The following is a 21,134-nucleotide window of genomic DNA, read 5'->3' on the forward strand; positions in this document are numbered from 1 at the left end:
ATTTTACTCTGTTCTTTTAATCTTCTCCTCACCCTAATTTTTATCCTATGCATGTGTCTTTGCCTGCAAATGACTTAAATGGCTTTGTTTTCTTTCTATCATATTAAACTGTAATTCTGGGCAAACTGTCCTATGAATCTTATTGGATTACTCTGAAAATTAAATGAGATAATGCCTATAAAGTGCTTAGCACATTGGCACATATTAAATATGCAATGAACATAAACTATTATGTGTGATAAACTCCTTGTGGGAGGGTCTTTGTTTTAGATATTGATGCAGAGTAATTAGGATAGATCCATACCATCTCTCCCTAAAGTAATTTTGTTCAGTAATTTCATATGAATGATTTAAATTGTAAACATATACGATGATTTTTACTTAGTACTTTCTTTCCTGAATTATCATTTTTTTCACCTATGAAGCTTCTCAGCAATTAAGGGACACTTTTTAAAAACTTATTCCTCATTGGTGGAAGAGCAGCAAGTGAGCAAATGCATCAAATAGGGGAAATGAACAAACATCATGGCAAACTCAGCAATGAGTCAGCTAGATATAGAGTAATGCCATGAACTCTGTAAACTGGCTTAATTTGTAATCATAAATGGTCTTTCTACTCTTTAATAGCTATTCAGTGAACCAAAGTAAAATTTTAAATGCTTTGAGGATTTATATTAAAATAACACTGAAAACTTTTGTTTATTTTTGGTTAGATATCCTTCCCCTAATCTCAGCCTGGGCAGCATTTTCTCTTTCTTGTAACATGGAGAGGTGTAAAATAAATATAATTGACAGAACAAATATTTTATAGAATGCATGCTTTACCCTTTTTCATCAAACATGCTCTGTGTTAGAATACAAAATATTTGAGGAAGAAGAGGTACAAACTACTATGCATAAAATAAGTAAGCTACAAAGATATATTGTACAGCACAGGGAATATACCCAATATTTTATAATAACTTTAAATGGAATATAATCTATAAAAGTTTTTAATTACTTTGTTGTACACTTGAAACTAGTATAAAATTGTAAATCAATTATACCTAAATAAAAAATACTTTCTTTTAAAAAGTAAAAGATAGAAAAAAGGAAAACTTATTTGAGGAAGGTAATGTCTTCTTTTAGTCATCTTTTCTTATTGCAGAAACCCATCACCTTAACAGGAGTCCTCCAAAATTGCTTAGGCCATACATGTTTTTTGGGTTTGTTTTTTTTTTTTTTTAGCTCACTGGCAATATTTCATAGTATCGTGTACTAGATTCTAGTGTACTAGATTTTCTAAGTCTTTTTTTTTTTCAATCTGGAAGCTACTTTTCTTTTCTCTGACTTCAGAGTAGCTAAGTCACTCTTTTGATGGTGACTAAGAGATCCACTTCAGCATATTCTATTGTTCCCACACAATTTCCTGTTAGAAACAGCATCAGTCACCCTGGTTATGAGAAGTTCTTTGGTAAAAACACCAAGAGAACCTGATTAGAAATTTTTTTTTTCCACTCTATAGAAGTAGTACCTAATAGATCCTTAGCTGATATTTCTGAATGTTTCAAAATATAAATATAAGACTTTTTCAGCAGTTACTAGGGCTACATATTATTTCTGGGCAGTAAAATCAAATAATCATGGTCAACTAGTTTACTATGGCTTGAATGATTTATTCTTAAGACAGTCAAATAAAAATAAACTGTCATTAAAATCTCACTCACTTAAATCTTATTACTACTTGAGCCTTTCTGGGGTATCATTTGGCCAGTATTCTCTACTAGGATATTTGAACATTTGTTTATTTAGTAAGAATCTAGAAGCTATGCTTTTCTTTATATGGCCTTGGAAAATTGCAAACTTGAAATGAAAAACAATGCCGTAATAGCTGTGCTTTGCTACCTAAAATTAGAGACTCATCATATGTATCATCACCTAGGTCCCAGGTTTGCATGTGTTGAAAATATCGCTTGTGTTATCAATCATCTGAATATTTGCAGGTCCAAGAGAATACCCTCAAACCTTCATTGGTAGAAATTACAGGAAAGATTACCTAGTCTTCCTCAACCCCACTTCCCTTACATACAAAATATGGATGAAAACACCAAACTATTGTGAAGATTATATAAAAGAATGCATATAAACTTTTTTGCATAATACCAACCAATACAAGTTATCTATCATTATAATAATTACTGTGATAATGAGTACCACGTACTTCTATCACACCAGGAACAATCCGCCTTATAGAAAAAAGAAAGTAAAGAAGTAAGACTATATGACATAATGAGAAGAATCAGTATTTCACAGTACAGTCATGTAACTCATATTCTTGTCAAGAAATAGACCATTTTCCTCATCCCAGAGTTCCTTGTGTGTCTTTGTAGTCAATCTCCTTCTGCCAATCCTGGCCACTGGAAACTACTGATGTACTTTCTGCCACTATAATTTGGCTTTTTTAGAATATAATATAAGTGGAATCACATAATCTTTTGTGTCTGTGTTTCTTTCACAAGATGCTTTATAAATTCATCCTTGTTAGTTTTTTTTTTAATAGATGAGATGCAATATTTTATTTCACCTCAGTTTTTTGCATTGCAAAGTAGATATTATTAGAGTTATATATACAATCAGCATATACTTAGATTTTCCCAAATGTGTATTAATTTTATTGTTGTTCACTCCTTTTTGCACCTTAGGTCTTCCATCTGAAATCATTTTCTTTCCTAATAGGGTATATTTTGCATAAGTCCCTCCTTTATGGTTTAAAGATAAACTTAGTTTTTGTTTGCCTGAAAAATTCTCTATTTTACCCTCATTCTTTAATGCTAATTTAGCTAGGTATAAGTTTAGAGGTTGACAATTAGGGCAGAGATAGCTATTCATGAGAGATGCCTTCCCCACTTCTATGGTACAGAATTGTTTCAGGGAAGTACCTGCCCATGCAGGGATTATATTTCTCAGCCTCCTTTGCATGTAGGTGAGCTCATATTTTTAGTTCTTTCCAACGCACTGGGAGAAGCAAAGCCTTTCTATTCCAGTCCAGAGTATTTAAGAAGAGTTTTGCTTTCTACACCCATTTATTCCCCCTGTCTCCTGGCTGAAAGTGAGGCCCCAAACGAGGAAGGAGCCCAAGATGGAAGGAACCTGATTGAATCACTGTATAGAAAGCCATGAGTGGGCTTCCCTGGTGGCGCAGTGGTTGAGAGTCCGCCTGCCGATGCAGGGGACATGGGTGATTATATTTCTCAGCCTCCTTTGCATGTAGGTGAGCTCATATTTTTAGTTCTTTCCAACGCACTGGGAGAAGCAAAGCCTTTCTATTCCAGTCCAGAGTATTTAAGAAGAGTTTTGCTTTCTACACCCATTTATTCCCCCTGTCTCCTGGCTGAAAGTGAGGCCCCAAACGAGGAAGGAGCCCAAGATGGAAGGAACCTGATTGAATCACTGTATAGAAAGCCATGAGTGGGCTTCCCTGGTGGCGCAGTGGTTGAGAGTCCGCCTGCCGATGCAGCGGACATGGGTTCGTGCCTCGGTCCGGGAAGATCCCACATGCCGCAGAGCGGCTGGGCCCGTGAGCCATGGCCGCTGAGCCTGTGCGTCCGGAGCCTGTGCTCCGCAATGGGAGAGGCCACAACAGTGAGAAAGAAAAAAAAAGAAAGCCATGAGTACTTAACGTATTACAAGAGTGGGCATAAGAAGAGGTTTCTTTTTTCACAGAGCCCCAAAGATGATCCATGAATATTGCATAAGAAAAGTTTTTTTTTTCAGCTTTATAAATGTGACTACTCAATTATGTGTTCAAGGCTGGTAGGTAATTTGAAATATTTTTGTGCTTTTTGCAGAATGTATAGCACTGGGGAAGCTCTTTTATTTCAATGACCTGGCATTGGGATGAAGAATTAATTTAGTGTAGACAGTTTTTTTTCATTTTAAACAAACGTGTACAGCTATATTTTATCAGTGTTGCACTTTCAACTATACACTAGTGTACAATTCTATGTATTAGTTAAAATAAAGTATGAACATACGTTCTGTTGTTTATATTTAATGACATTTAAATTACGAAACATAAGATTTTTTTTACAGTTCACAACAAAGTGAAAATGTAGCTTTAAATACTTAAATGAAAATGACTTGGTTACCACAACACTGATTCATATAAGAACCCTGAACTGACTTGAGAATAATCTTCATCCATCCTGTTGCTTTTTTGCACGACCAATCAAAAGTGCTGTCAATATAAATCAGTGCTTAGAAAAACCTGAAAAAGAAAATAAAGTACCTTTCAGTCAAGAACGATTTTACTTCGTGCCCCTTGCCTTAGAAAAAATGTCCAAGTTGAGAAAACACGGTGACTGTATGGACCTTTGAAAACAGAGATTCACACTGTAGAAGATGCAGTAGCTCAATATAAAGCCTGAGTGTGTCCCAAGATAGAAGTTATGGCTACTTCTTGAAGACTTCATATTGTTGAAATGCAATTAAAATAATGATTAGAAGTCCACTTGCATTCATTTAACAAACTTTTACTGTTGACTGCCAGTCATTTGGAAGTCTCTGTTCAACAACGTAGAGAAGGTTCAAATAGGAACAAAATCTATTCCTTCTCGCTCAGTTTTACCCACGGCAACTCAAAACACCATTGATCCTTGACGTTCATCTATATATAGGCTTCCTATCCCCTTAGTTCCAGTTACTTGGAAATTATCATTTTCCCTTTAAACTCCATACATTTGAGGCAATATTAGCATTAAGTAATTTTATATGCAGTTCTGCCCACTAGAATCAGACATGCTGGCTTATCCGAAATACTGATTTTTCTCCTAGTCTCTCTTTTAAACTACTTTTTTATGATACTGTATCAAAAAAATTCATGGTATATTTATATTATAGCTTTTTAAAAATCTCATTTACATTCTAGTCCCATATTTCTGGGGATGTGACTTATTTCCAAAATAGACACATGGGAAGTATTTTAGTCTCATCCTCTAAATATGTACAAATCAACATTTAGCTTTGGTTACTATGCTGATGATGACTAAACTCTTGCAGCCCATGTGAACAGCATAGGATTTAGATTGGAACAGATCTGGTCAAATCCCAACCCTATCACTTACTAGCCTGGTATCCCTAGGTAAGTTAATTAACTTCTCTGAGGGTTTCTTCATTTGGAAAGTGGGGATAGAGAAAACCTTTCATGGAATTCATGTGAATACTATACTTGAATGTTCAACAAATTGAAAATTTCTTCATTTCTGGTTTCATTTTCAGTGGGTGATATTTCTAGACACAGTTTCCCCATTCCAGGGATACAATCTATTGTGTCTTGTAGCTCCTGTGACTTTCAATGCAATAAATAGTAATTGTGTGAATTCAAGAGCTACTAACACTGGTGGCTCAAATTTACTTCAACAGGAATTGCTCCTGACTATTTCTCAGTGCCTAAGATTTTATTGCTCACTTTCCTAATTTTTTGTGAGTAATATTTGAGTAGGAATTATTTCTCTCTGGTTCTACGTCTATAATCAGTTTGAATGGCAGGTGATTTCATCAGAAAGGTCTCTCACTAGTAAAGCATCTCCCCCCAATTTTTTAAAAATGAACCTGAAGAAATATCTGACTATTATGATAGTTATCTAGTCCATTGAGGTTTAGAGATTACTAGCTCAGCAACACCTGAATGCTGTTTTGAACTTGGGTATAATAAAGGTTGAACAGTTGATTTAGGCACAAAGACACTGATCAAGGGGGAGATTTCTACAGCTTTCAGGCCCCGCTAGTCTGAGCTTTAGGCTGGCTTCTGGTTCTTGATGCACTCTTTTATCCTAATATATCACCCTCTTCTTGACTCTTGGAAGAAATTCTTGACTCTTCTCGCCCTGTTAGTGCTTATTGAAAAGTTTTACCGATATGCTCCACATTTCAAGGGTCTTATGCTATGACTACTGTATTTATTAAGGTTCTTCTGGATGCAAACTACAGAAATCCATTTAAGAAATCTTAGGTGAGGAGAGGGAGGAAGAGGAAGAGAAAAGGAATGTATTTGAAAGGTACTGAAGATCTCAAAGAAACAAAAGGCTGAATAACAAAGAACTGGGTAGGGAAAGAATCGGTACTGCTATAGGGACTTAATCATAGGAATCGCAGACATTTTTGTCCTTGAATATGATCATTCACTAGACTTGGCTTCAGTGACTAATAGTCTCCATTTTCTGGTCCATATTTCAGTCTGGGAAGAAAGCATCTGTTTGATCCTTTCTGGACCGGGTGTCTATCTTCAGACTGATCAATCATAAAGCACAATTCCAAGAAAATAAGTTGTTGAATAGCCACCCTAGAGGTATCTACTCTTCCTATTTATGTTTTCAACTCTAAATTCTTTCTTTTCCTGCTCTGACTATATGTTTTGTCTTTTTTCTTCTCTCTTCCTGCCTTTGAACAACCCGGGCATTGCCCTGCTGAGTTTATCCTGAGCGAAAACAGATTACGGTTTCTTCGTCTTGTGGATATAAAGGGTTAATTTTTTTCTCCCTTGCGCATTGTTCTAGTGGAATATATTTGGAGATATTTAAAGGATTGTTTATTGTAGGAATCTCTTTATTTCCACTTGTTTTTAATTTTGTGGGGTAGAATGAAATACATCCTCTGGGGGGCTATACCTAAAGCCTGTTATATGGAAGAAAGCCTTTTTTCCTAATTCTTTGCTGGATTTATATTGACATACCCATTTAATTCAAAGTAAAATTAGTTCCAAAATAGGTGAGGATGGTAATTCATAGATGTTTCCATGTCTATGGTTGAAAGTACGAGATATAGTTTCTATAATTGTTGCATAATCTTAACTCCTAGGGCTCTTTGTGAGGTTCTTAGGCCTTAAGATTCGGGGTGGGTGGGATTGAAATAGTTGACATTTTAAGTGTTAATCAGAGAATAAAAGAAAATGCTATTAGTATTTATATGAAATCACAGTTTATGGAAACTGAAGTTCTAACCTTAATATTTCAAATATATCTGTGCTATATAAAACCCTCATGAGGTCTGATTTTACACAGCGATGAGTTCAAATAGCTCACATTTATAGCAATACCCCATACCTCAATGCTCTGAGCTCCCGCCCCCCACTTAACTAAGAGATGACCAAAATTTTCTTTATTCTTCTACATAATCTGGGCTGTAGCCAGCAGCTCTCCATTTCCTGCATCATGGAATCCATTGCTCTTGACATTCTTGATCATCATAGCTCTGCTGCCCTTGGGCCCTATGTATTGCTGGCTGGGCTGCTTTCCATCCCTAATGCCTCTGGCCACTGCCACCAACATGGACCTACTTTGTACCATCAGGCCATTGACTTCTGCAGCTCATCTCTGTCTCCTTTTGGTAGGAGAGCTACTCTCACTTTCCCTGACCAGTTCATGTAGGTTGATTCTCAGAGAGTGGTTGACCCTCTTGTGACATTTTCTTTTTTCTCTTTATACCACAGCCCTCTGCTTCTCAGGCCACAAAGATACTTCAGAAAGGGAACAGAGATCGCCAAGTACAGCATAAATTTCATTGTACCTGCAGGCATTGCTTCTGCCAATCTGGATTCCTGTTTTCTGTCTGACCTGTCCTGCCAGACTTCTTTATGTCCAAGAGCTCCATTGTCTTTCAGCATCTTATTCCCATTTTAAAAGTCTATATCTTAATTATAGGCTAAGAACAAGGGTTTTTTTGTCATGAGATCCTTGAGTGCCATGTAAATTAAGGAGTTACCCAGGCCTTTTGTCTCAGTCTCCCTCACCTTCTGTGGCCAAGAGGCAAGTTTTCCTAGAATGAATGGAGGCCCTCCATGAGGGTGATGTTTCTAGGCTCCATTCTAACTTCACCCAGCCAAGAATGTTCTAATGCATGTACATCTCTATCACCTAGAGACTGTGTGTATAACATAATACAATTTGTTTTCTAAAAATTGTAGTAAAATATACATAAATATAAAATTTACCATTTTAATCATTTTTAAGAGTACAGTTCAGTGGCATTAAGTACTTTCATATTGTTGTGCAACCATCATAGCTATCCATCTTTAGAATTTTTTCATCATCCCAAATTGACACTCTGTCCCCATAAAACACTAACTTCTCAGTTATCCCTCTCCCCAGCCCCTGGTAACTGCTATGCTACCTTCTGTCTCTATGAATTTGACTACTCCAGATAGAAACAGAGTCATATAGTATTTGTCCTTTTGTGTCTGACTTATTTCACTTACATAACGTTTTCAAGGTTTATCCCTATTGTAGTATATTCAGAATTTCCTTCTTTTTAAAGGCTGAATCATATTCCATTGTATATACAGATCACATTTAGTTTATCTAGTCATCTGTTAATAGAGATTTGGGTTGTTTCTACCTCTTGTCTGTGGTGAATAAAGCAGCCAGGAACATGGATGTAGAAATCTGCTCCTATCCTAGTTTCAACAGAAAAACAAAAAACAAGTATATCAATATACATGTTTAGATGCATTAAAGTTAGGAAGGTGCTATTCAGCTATTTTATTTTAAAAAGGTTTGTAGCTAGGTTATTTAGATTAATGAAGTAAATCATTTATTAATATAGATTCATTCATTTAGCTTCACTAATTAAATCATTCATTTAAATTATTGAGAAGGCAGGAATATAAATATAAATGATATCATGTTCTTGCACTTAAGTTTCTTACAATCCAACTGGGGAAGCAGGCAAGGAAGCAAGTACTCAAAATGATTTGATGATTATTAAAATGGTAATATCCACAGTGTGCTATGGGAACACAGAGCAGGGCACCTAAGAGATTCAGGAAGGCTTCCTAGGAGAGAAGATACTGGACCAGAATCTGGAAACATAAGCAGGGTAACCTCTTTCAAGATGGCGAGAACCGGGGAGGAGGTTGTCCTGGCTAAGAAGAAAAATACTAAAGATCCTGAAGCCTGGGAAAGTGGTCAGGGAAGACAGCTACAACATCGCGTGAAAATTGAGAATCAGTGGAGGCAGACATATGCAAGATCATAAAAGGCTTTATTCCTGCATGGGCTGAGGAGTTCTGATTTTTAGCCTAAGAGCAAGTCTGACAATGCAGCTCATTTTCCTAAATGTTTACATACATTTTGATAAAGAAAATGCTTCTTGCATTAGTTTGGATCTAGTCTTATTTCCTGATACATCGGGCACAGCACTGCCACCTACTCAGGAACAAATTGTGCCAATACTTAATAACAGTCCACCCACATGGACTTTTTAAATCAGTATAATTATGAGAGATTATAGCGCTTTCATGTTAGCAATTAATTTGTTCATTCTTTTTATCGTTGGTAAATGAAGAACAGGTTACCTAGAAGTACACCGAATTCTAAATAGAATGTTTAAAGGAAAATGGTTTGAAAATCCTATCCTGTTCTGAGTCAGACCAAAGCTATTTCGTGAAAGATCAACGTGTGTTGCACACCAGCTGCTTGTTTTCTGTTTGACAGACTCCACTTTCCTAACCAAGGTGTACTTCTTTACATTTGGTATAACCATAAGGTAAAATGTTGATAGATTGGACAAAATTAATGGATTACATGGTAAAAGGTGTTCAACAGAGCATCCATTTTGTCAGCCCCACTCTGTAAATTCAGGACAACTATATTCCAGTGAGACTCCAATGACCCAAATATCACCTGGTGGTGTGACTTGGAAATAAACAAATTGGGGCAGGGAGAAAGGATCTTTGGGTTATTCATGACATTTTTCTCCACTAATCTGTCTTGGTTAAAGAGCACTTTTCCGAAATCATACGTAGCATTATTGTTCCATATTTTTTAACACTATATTATCCTTAGATAAAATTATATATTGAAATATGGCACCGTCACCATGCCATTGAAAAGTACCTAGTGTACTTCTAGGTAATCTTTTTTTCATTTATCAGTGATAAAAACAGTGAACAAATTGCTAACATGAAAGCGCTAAACCCTATTCACTCTGTAAAGCAATACGCCTAGTTTATACTCCTAAGAAGTCTCTTATATAAGTTAAAGGACAATAAAAATTACAACATTGGAGAACAGTAAATATCTTTTAAAAAAAACAATCCATATCTAAAAGGCTGCAGAGTTCAGATACTGAAGATGACCAAATTACCAATGTTTACCAATGTTTGATACTTAGATGCTTAGATGATGAAAACCTTAGAGAATTTACAAGAAAATCTCTTTTTGAACAGCAAAAGCAGTGACACAGCTCTACAGATAAAAATAAGCACATCAGGGCATTGTCATACAGAACACATACAGTTACTTTCTTTAAAGCACACTGGCTTATAACTTCTCTATACAACCGTGTGTATGTTGTAGGATAATTTTTTTCCTAATGTACATTTCTTCGTTAAGAAAGCCTAAGAACAGAGCTACACGGAGAAAATTACACACAAGTATCCGGAAGAAAAACTTGTTACATACAAATGGATTTTCCTCTATATTTTTAGGAAACATTTAACCTCTTTAAAACATGACCGTCAAACCCAATACTGTATAAAGACCGTAAGAACTAGAACTTTTCCACTTTCACTGCAGAATCCTTACCACCTAGAATTAAGCTAAACACTGTAAATTCTCAGAAAATTTCAGTGTCTATAAATAACATACAAAATTTGAACAAACAGGTTTTAGGATCTATTTGACATTCGTCTCTGAAATGTCAGTGCTCTCTGACCAAAGGCCACCAGAAACACACGTGTAGTCGAGTGAATTGGGTTGACTGCTAACAGCAATGAAAGAAAATACACAGTACGGGCAAATGCAAGATATCACAGTAAGAGGGTATTAAGAAGGACTTACTCAGTGGAGGATCTGGGCTTTGGTGAGGTGGCTTTATGGAGGATTTAAGGAAGCAAGGCTTCACTCTGTATCAGGCATTGTCAGAAAGCAGAGATAATTCTTTAACTGAGTATCTCAATAAATCTTATCTTGAATGAGGGTAGACTAGAATGAAGAAACTCATTCTAGTAAAGAAGCTATATTTAGTAATATCAGAGAAGATGGAGGAATTTTTGTACCTTGGAAAATTTTTTCTTAAGTGTTCATTACATAATTACAGAGTGGTCTTATTTTTGTCTTGATCCAGCGTGGTCACAGAGTGGCCTCCTCTGATGTTGGTGTTCTGAAAATTGTTGACATTTAACAGGAGAACACCAGGGACCAGCTAAGGGGTGCCAGGCTCCTCATAATACCAAAGAGTGGCTGCCAGGACCTGGCAAGTTCCTAGCTGCCGAAGGCCACTTTGGTTTTTCTTAACATTAATCTAGCATTTACCATTTCAGTTGTGACTTCCATCCTTGAAGTGTTTTCAGTGCAGTAATTTCAAATTACATGCCAACCTTGAGGCACACTTTGAAGATAATTGGCTAAAATCTTGAAATGGAAAGAAAGTCAGAAAGGATGAGCACCAAACTTAAAAAGTGGTTCCTTATGTAACAAAATAATGTAGTGGGATTGTGAGATTCTTTTTGTGAGGTTTTTCTCTATTTTCTAATGAAAAATATTTTTCCTAAGTGTGTGAAATGCTTTGAATAAGGTGTTAAATGTTCAAAGTACTCAGAATTATTTTTATTATGAATAATTCCATGTCAGTGATTAGTAAACAGAGTGAATTTTTTCAGTGTATGAATAATTTTAGATGAAAAGCAGCTAAAATGAATGCAACATCAATTTTCACAGCCCCATTTACCTGTGAGACAAGGTGTTTCAATGTGACTGTAGGACGGAGGGGCCCCTGCAGTTATACGATTATAAGTAGTAATAACTGAAAACCGTTAAGTTGGAGCTGAACAGTTTGGTGGAGAAAGGAAAAAGAAAATGTCGAGATTTATAACTCCAAATTAGAGCCTCTCAGGTTTTCTGCTCAGGCTTTCTGCAGGTTTTCACAGGCTTTTGTTTCAGACTGTATACCCAAGGCTTATGTTCCAGGACCATTCATTCTGTTAGGGTCTTTTAAAATGGCAACTGGAGTGATTTACAAGAGCTGAACTTTGTCCTCAAATGTACGCATAAGAAAAGCAAGGCAGCAGGGAAGTGAACTGCTAATGGATATCCACTTAAATATCTGATTACCAATATGAAGCCTCCAAATTAGCTGCTCTGTTTTGTCTGTCCATGGAATCACTGTCAATTCCAAAGTATGAGGTCATAAAAAAAGTATATAGTAGAAAAGCATAAACTTGAAGTGAACAACTAAAGGTAAAGATGGAATAGTCTCTCATTCATTTATTGATTCAACAAATATTTTCCAAGTGTCTACTGTGTACCAGGCACCATGCTGGATACTGGAGGTACAAAGCTGAGGCTAAGTTTTGATCAGAAATAACTATGCGTTCAGGGTGGGGTGAAGGGAGCAGAAGTGGAGGTATATAACAGTCAGTTTCACGTGCTATCTGTGTTAATTTCCTATCACTGCTGTAATAACTTACCACAGATTCGCAGCTTAAAACAATGCAAGTTTATTCTCTAACAGCTCTGGAGAAGTCCAAAATGGCTCTCACTGAGGTAAAAATCAAGGTGTAAGCAGGGCCGCATTCCTTCTGGAGGGTCTTGGAGTAACGCAGCTTCTAGAAGCTGTTCACCTTCATGGCCAGCACATTGCATTATTCTTACACATTCTTCTGCTTCCCTCTTCCATCTTTTAGAGACACTTGTGATTACATTAGGCCCACCTGGATAATTCAGGATACTTTGTTTTAAGGTCAGCTGATTAGCAACATTAATTCCATCAGCAAGTTTATTAGCTCTTGCCATGTAGCATAACATAGTCACTGGTTCCATAGATGAGAACGTGTATATCTTTGGGAGGCCATTTTTCTTCCTACCACACTCTCCAGAGGCAGGTATGAACAATGTACTTTCAGGACAAATGTCCCTGGAATAATTGGGCATAGTTGTTCAGGCCTCTGTGTCTTTTGGTTCAAGATACTAGCTGTGATGCCTAAAATCTGTGGCTGAGAGAGCTAAATTTAGGTGATCTTTAAAACAAAATGTTAATTGTCCTTTTTCCCTCTTTTAATTTTTTAGATTCTTTTTCCAAATCCTTGCTTCATTTATGAAGTATTTTTCGAAGTTCAGGGGGAAAACATTTGCCACCCCTTCGTTTAGGCATTGATATTTCCCTCCCATGATTACTTTATTTCAAAAATTATTTGTTTCAAAGGATTTTTTTGGCCACCCTCCTCTCCTACTGCAAACTATAATCTTATATATATCAAATACCAAACCAAGGATGAATTTTGCCCAGACCTAGACTAGGAGACTTATTTTCCACATTGAATATATGCCATTTAATGTGTCTTCATAGTTTTTAGCTCTGCACTCCTCAAGAGCAGGGTCTGAGTTTTATGATTATTCCTTTCATTCTCTACCCACAGCACGATGTCAGGCATACATTATATATGCTCAAAAGTGCTGACTGTATAGATGACTGGACAATATAACCTGATTTCCTGGACTATTGAGTACCTGCAGATGTGATTTCAAACTGTAAGGTTTTGAGATTCTTCATTAAAAATGCAACAGCCTAAGGAATAGTTAGCAAGCAGAAAAATAATACATCTGTTATTCTATACCTCAGTGACACAGCAAGCTCCTTGGAACGGTGGTCTCTGTCGACCTGGTTTCCTGTGGTTCCTGGAAAGAACGCCGTGTGTGTTGGGAGAGAGCTGGGGGCGGAGGGGGGTTGTAGTTACGCATTATTCCTAAGGCGTGTCATCAACCCCTCTTAGTCCTTATGACCCACAAGCACTCTTGTTTCCCAGACTGGTGAATTGAAGACTAAATGTTCCCATGGAAACTAGATGTCAGGAGACCGTACCATTTCTTGGCCCATCACTTTCTTCATTACCCTGTCTCCTCTTCTTGGAGCCTCTGGACGTCTGGAAGTTGTTACTTGCACCCCAGCACACTTTAGCCGTGCCACCTGTGCTTGCTGTCTCTCGGTTGGCTTCCTGCCCCTGTATTCTGAAACCGAGCTGCAGGAATGGAATGACTCCCCAACCCTCTTCGCTGCTTGGCAGTGGCCTTCCCATCTCTCTTTGTATCCAGAACCTAAATAGATCAGACTGTAGATATATCATGATACAGGGTATAGAAATCCATATCTCTGCAAGCCACCTCTCTAGCTAACCCTTCGGCCAAGGCCACACCATTTCTCACTTCGATAACTGTAATAGCCCCCTTGCCCCATCCCTGCTTCTCTACAGTGTGTTCTCAGTTGAGCAGCCCGGCCTCCGTGCACGTGAAAGACAGATAATATTCCTTCTCTGCTGACAACCCTGCAATGGCTCATTTCCTTCAGAGAAAATCCTTATGGGAGCTTACAAGGACCCACCTGATTTGGTCCCGATACTGCTCTGATCTCTCTTTGAAATAGTCTAAGAGCTCGTAGAAGTCAGGACTGCTTTATACGGCCAGAATTCTGCACGATGCCTAGTACAGTGCTCATCAACATTTCTTTAAATGTTGAATACACACCCAGATTCCCAGAGAAGAGCTAAAGCCTCCAAGGGTTTTCCTCCGTCATTCCTTCTCTCTGAGTCTGAGGGCAAACATTCTGAGCTGGAGAGAATCGGACTCAGTGACAATCCTGAAACCTTCGGCAATAGCCATTCAGGTCCAGGAATCAAGTCCTGAATCTGGCAGTGACTCCGTAAATGACTGCCTGTCATTTGACTTCACAGTGTACTTATTTCTATTTAACGTTGCAATTTCAGCTGAAATTATCTTTTAAATGTGAATTCCTTTTTGTTAACAGTCAAATTCTTCTTTTTGACACTACAACATCAGTGAGTAATTAACACATTTCCAGCTAAAAATATTAATGTATTTTCACTCGGTACTCATTTAAAAACATGAGTGCATTGAGAATGTTACATTTCGTATTGTTCCTCAAACCTCAGAAATGTAATAGTTTCTCAGAGCAATCGGTTGTATTTTAATTACATAAACATCATAAACTCAATGGAATGGAAATTTACTTTCTACTAGAAATTATCATAACAGAAGCGCTTTTCAAAGATTATTTTCTGAAGCAGTTACTTGAGACTGAATATTGTGGAAGATTTATAAGATAGAAATTCTCTAAAGAGTTTAAAGTGTTTCCACATATTGATTCAACTCCCTTGCATTTTAATGAATGTATAAATATTTGAAAATTAAATTATGCAGGGTGAAGATATTGCCACAGTGACTGTACTGATCATATTTTACGTTTGTAGCATACATTTTAAATTCTTGGCAGTTTTAAGTTTAGAAATTTATACTATTTTCTCCTTTGTCTTAAGAAAATCTTTTTTCTTAAAATTTATATAAAACAAGCATAAAAGATTTAACATAAGCTTCCCAAGATAATTTTAACAGCTTTATTGTGATATAATTCACATACCATACAATTTACACATTTCAAGTGTACAACTTACTGGGTTTTAGTACATTCACATCAATTGTAGAATATTTTAATTATCCTCAAAAGAAACCCTGAAACACATCAGCAGTTATTCCGCATTTGTCCTCAATACCCCTAGTCCCAGACAATGATTAATCTGCTACCTCTCTTTATATTTGTCTATCTGAACATTTCACATAAGTGAGACTGTACAGGAGCTTCCCTGGTGGCCCAGTGGTTGAGAGACCGCCTGCCGATGCAGGGGACGCGGGTTCGTGCCCCGGTCCGGGAGGATCCCACGTGCCGCGGAGCGGCTGGGCCCGTGAGCCATGGCCGCTGAGCCTGCGCGTCCGGAGCCTGTGCCCCGCAACGGGAGAGGCCACAACAGTGAGAGGCCCGCGTACCACAAAAAAAAAAAAAAAAAAGAAAGACTGTACAATACGTAGTCTTTTATGACTGGCTTCTTTCATTTAGCATAATATTTTCAAGGCTCATCAATGTTCTTACATGTAACAGTACTTCATTCATTTTTATTGTTGAATAACTTTGTATGGATACTCCACATTGTGTTGATCTATGCATCAACTGATGAACATTTGGGTTGTATTTGTATTTTGGCTATTATGCAAAATGCTGCTGTAAACATTCCTGTAAAATTTTTTGTGTTTTGCTTCCATTCTCTTGGGTGTATTATCTAGGAGTGGAATTGCTGTGCTATATCATAACTCTATATTTAACCTTTTAAGGAAATGCCATTCTGTTTTCCAAAGTGGCTACACTATTTCGTATTTCCACCAGCAATGTATCAGAATTCCAATTTATCCACATCCTTCTCAACACTTGTTATTGGCTCTCTTTTTGTTTATAACCATCCTAGTCTTTACCAAGTAGTATCTCATTATTTTGATCTGCGTTTGCTTAATGATTAATAACCTTAAGCATCTTTTCATGTTTTTATTGGTCAGCTGTATATCTTCTTTGGAGAGATGTGTATTCAGATCCTTCACCCATTTTTTAGTTGAGTGATTTGCGTTATTATGGAGTTATAGGATTTCTTTATATATTTTAGATACAAGTCCAGAAACAAATTAGACAGATGATTTGCAAATATTTTCTCCCATTCTGTATGTTGTCCTTTTATTTTCTTGATGGTATTATTTGAAGCACAAAAGCTTTTACTTTTAATAAAGTCCAATTTATCTAATTTTCTTTGTTGCTTATGTTTCTGATGTCATCTCTAGGAAGGCTTTTTCTAACCCAAGGTCACAGAGATTTTCTCCTATATTTTCTTTTATAAGTTTTATAGTTTTATATGTTACTTTTAAGTCTATAATTCACTTTGAGTTAAATTTTCTTGTAGGATGTGAGGGAGGAGATGGACTTCATTCTTTTGCATGTGGAAATCCAGTTGTCTCGATAATGTTTGATGAAAAGATTCTTCTTTTTCTATTGAATTGTTTGGGTACCCTTGTCAAAAATCAATTGACCATAAATGTAAAGGACTGTTTCTGGAAACTTCATTCTATTCCACCAATCTATACGTTTATCCTATGCCACACTGTGCCATACTGTCTTGATTACTGTAGGCTTGCAGTAAATCTTGAAATCTGGATGTGTGAGTCCTCCAAATTTGCTTTTTCAAGATTGTTATGGCTATTCGAGGTCCCTTGCATTTCCTTATGATTTTTGCCAAACAATTTAAACTAATTGTGTATACAACAGATAGGGTATTTGAATATCTATTATTCAGCAAAAGGGTCTTGGTAGTTCTGAAGTTTTTATTTGAACAGAGTACCCAGTTTGATGCCTGTCCTTGACAGAAAACACGAGTCAGCCCTGCTGGGATGTACATTAGTTTCCAAGGAATCAAGATTGATTTTTAAACAAAAAAATCTATCCCCTATTATTTATATTAAATATCTTTCATACCTGATTGTCTCCCACTAGGCTCTTACTTTGTCAAACAGAAAATGTGCCTGCCAGATATGTTACGCTTTTTAAGAGCCCAAGTTCTCTTCAAAGATGCTCCAGATCAATTCCTTATGCCACTTTATTACTTTCCTGTAGTCTATATTTAACTAGTTAGTGATTTTCTAAACCTAGTTTCATGTTTTTAAAAGTTTGGGCACTACATGATCCTTTCGTATATTTCTCATATTGGCTAACTCTGAAAATCTTCCAAATTTTAAAGGTATATCTGTTGGGTCTACAATTATTTCTAGAGGAAATGGAAATATTGTTTATAAATGGGGGAATCTAGGATGTTCTTACCCATATAATGAAAATAACTTTACATCCTTTGATTAGCATGATAATTATTTCCAATCTCCAAATACTTATAGATCACTGATACAGCTGAAAATAATAATCTATCATTTACTATGCAAATTGATCATTGAAATTCATGACTCTGGATATTTCAAAAGAATGGAAAAATAGAGCATGCTTTTTATTTTATGTTGGTTCAATTAATCGGAGGCAAAAAACTCTGGGAAAGACTTATCTAAAAATAAATAAATAAAGTAACTGTTTAAAAATGGCCTATTCCTTTTCAAAGCAACAACATGAAAGAAGGAATAGCTGTTGACAGGCAAGATAATATAGTAATTGTATGAATACATAATCGAAAAAGGATCTTGGTTTTCCTAATTTGCCTTTTTTTCGTCCTATTTTTTGACACTCTCTGCTGATGTCTCTGGATTTTCTTCGGTTTGTGATGAGCTCCGAAAGGGTTGTTTGCTTTCTAGCTGTCTCAAAAAAATTCTTCCGGACTCGCAACTAAACAAATATGAACTGATTTCTTAGAGCCGTGCTTCGCAAGTGTTAATGTTCACGTCAGCGACAAAGTAGTTTTATTAAGATAAAATATTCTGGTTCAATATGTCTAATTCTGCATCTCTAACAAGCTCACAGGTGATGCTAACTTGGCAGGTAGCAAAGACTTAAGAGGATCAGTGATGCCAAGAACCTACCTTTCATGATAAAACATACGTATCTTGGGAAGACACTACAAGTTCTATAATATATTATTTCTATTAAACAGTTCCTGTGTATTTTTCCAGAGATAAATTATGCATGCAAAATAATATTTATAAAATTTTAAAGACAAAGAGTAGCACCTGTTTGTGTTCTGTACCCTTTTTTTTTCCATTTAATATATCTTGGAGAATTTCCGATACTGTTTTTTTTTTCTTCCAACCTCCTTTTTAAATCATGGTACTTATATAAGAAAACTATTGGGCTTTCCTGGTGGTTCAGTGGTTGAGAGTCCGCCTGCCGATGCAGGGGACATGGGTTCGTGCCCCGGTCCGGGAAGATCCCACGTGCCGCGGAGCGGCTGGGCCCGTGAGCCATGGCCGCCGAGCCTGCGCGTCCGGAGCCTGTGCTCCGCAACGGGAGAGGCCACAACAGTGAGAGGCCCGCGTACCGCAAAAAAAAAAAAAAGAAAAGAAAACTATTAAGTTTGTGTGAATAATGTACCCAGATAACCTGCAGGATTCTGCTACTCTTCATGATTTTTTACACTTAATTCTCTAGAATTTTGGGGGTGTATAATATCAACTTAAAATAAAGATAAATTTATTTCTCCCTTCAGTATTTATACTGATTTTTTTCTCTTGGTTAATAATTCCAGGAGAATGTTATAGTGATAAAAGAATCTTTGTCCTGTATCTGACTTTATTGGCAATGCTTCTGCTTTTCATTTTAGGCATGACGCTGACTTTAGGAGCTCTCCCAATAAATGTCTCTATAGCTCTGTTTCTCTCTCTTTCTCTTCCACTCTCTCTTTCTCTCTCTTTCTCTCCCTCTCTCTCTCTTATACCTGTCTTTATGTGTGTATGTATGAATAGGTTTATATACCAGTATTATGTATGCATCTATTCCTTCATATTATGAAGGTTGAAAACTGAGGCTGAACATTGTATCTTATTAAATACCTTTCCAGCATACAGAAATTATTTCGTTTTAAATACAGTATTATGTAAAATGAGGAAAATGTATTTCAAAATATTGAAACATTTTCTTCATTCTTGGTATGTACTTTGGAGTGGGACAGTGTTCTTTTTGTTAATAACTTTATTGAGGTGAAAGTCACATGCAAGAATCTGCACATATTTAAAATATACAGTTTGATGAATTTTGGAAGATGTACACACCTGTGAATACCACCATCACAATCAAGATATAAAACATTTACATTACATTGGAAAGTTTTCCTATACCTCTTCATAATTCATTGCACCCTTTACTCCTGATTCCAGGTGACCACAGATCTGTTTTCTGACATTAGACATTAGTTTTCATCTTTAGAATTTTATATTTTATATAAATGGAATCATACAGTATATACACTTCTGTCTGGTTTCTTTCACTCAACATTATGCTTTTGAGATTAATATATTTTTTGCATTATAAGTAGTTCATTCCTTTTTATTGCTTGGTAGTATCCACTGTATGGATATGCCATATTTTGTTTCTCCGCATATCAGTTGATAGATATTTTTATCCACGTTTTTTTAATTACAAATAAAGCTGTTATGAGCTTTTGTGTACAAGCCTTTGTGTAGACATATGTTTCCACATCTCTTGAGCAACTACCTATGTGGGATGGCTGATTCATATCACAGGTGTATATTTAAATACTTAAGAAGCAGCCAAACTATTTCCCAAAGAAATTGCACCATTTTATTTCAACCAATTAAGTATGAGCGCTGATCAATATTCTTGCCAACTCTTGGTAGCCTCAGTCTTTTTTTATTTTAGAATTTCAAAGAGTTGTTTAGTATCTCATGGTGGATATAATTTACACTTCCATGGTGACATTGAGCATTTTTGCATATGTATATTTTTGCCACCTGTATATTATATTTTGTGAAATATCTGTTCAAGTATTTTATCCACTTTTGTATTAGGTTGCTGTTTTTATTATTATTATTGAGATTTGAGTTATTTAAATGTTATTTAAATATCCTGATTATAAGTCCTTTGTGTGATATATAATTTGGGAGAAGTTTCTTCCAGTTTACAGCTTGCCCTTCCATTTTCTTTCTTTTTTTTTTTTTCTTTAAGAAAGAAGGTTTTAATTCAATGTCATCAATTTTCACATTAAGAAATTAGAAAAAGAAGAGCAAAATAAACCCAAAGTATGCAGAAGAAAGGAAGAAATAATTATAAGATAAACAGTTGGTCATCTGAAGAGGGTACATAAATTTTCAGTATTCTTGAAACTTTTCTGTAAGTTTGAAATCATATAAAAATAAAAAAGTTTTTTCAAAGAGAGGGTTGTCCTAAGTCAAATGGATTTTTTTTTTTTTATATTCTACCAGTTACTGAAATTTTCCTCCATTTTCATTAGCTTTACATTTGGACAATGACTTTTATTTTTCTTCACATTTTTATTACAGTATAATTGCTTTACAATGGTGTTTTAGTTTCTGCTTTATAATGAAATGAATCAATTATACATATACATATATCCCCATATCTCTTCCCTCTTGTGTCTCCCTCCCTCCCACCCTCCCTATCCCACTCCTCTAGGTGGTCACAAAGCACTGAGCTGATCTCCCTGTGCTATGCGATGACTTCCCACTAGCTATCTATTTTACGTGTGGTAGTGTATATATGTCCATGCCACTCTCTCACTTTGTCCCAGCTTACCTGTCCCCCTCCCCATGTCCTCAAGTCCATTCTCTAGTAGGTCTGTGTCTTTATTCCTGTCTTGCCCCTAGATT

This window comes from Physeter macrocephalus, chromosome 13, assembly GCF_002837175.3.
Source record: "Physeter macrocephalus isolate SW-GA chromosome 13, ASM283717v5, whole genome shotgun sequence".
NCBI classification, from domain to species: domain Eukaryota; kingdom Metazoa; phylum Chordata; class Mammalia; order Artiodactyla; family Physeteridae; genus Physeter; species Physeter macrocephalus.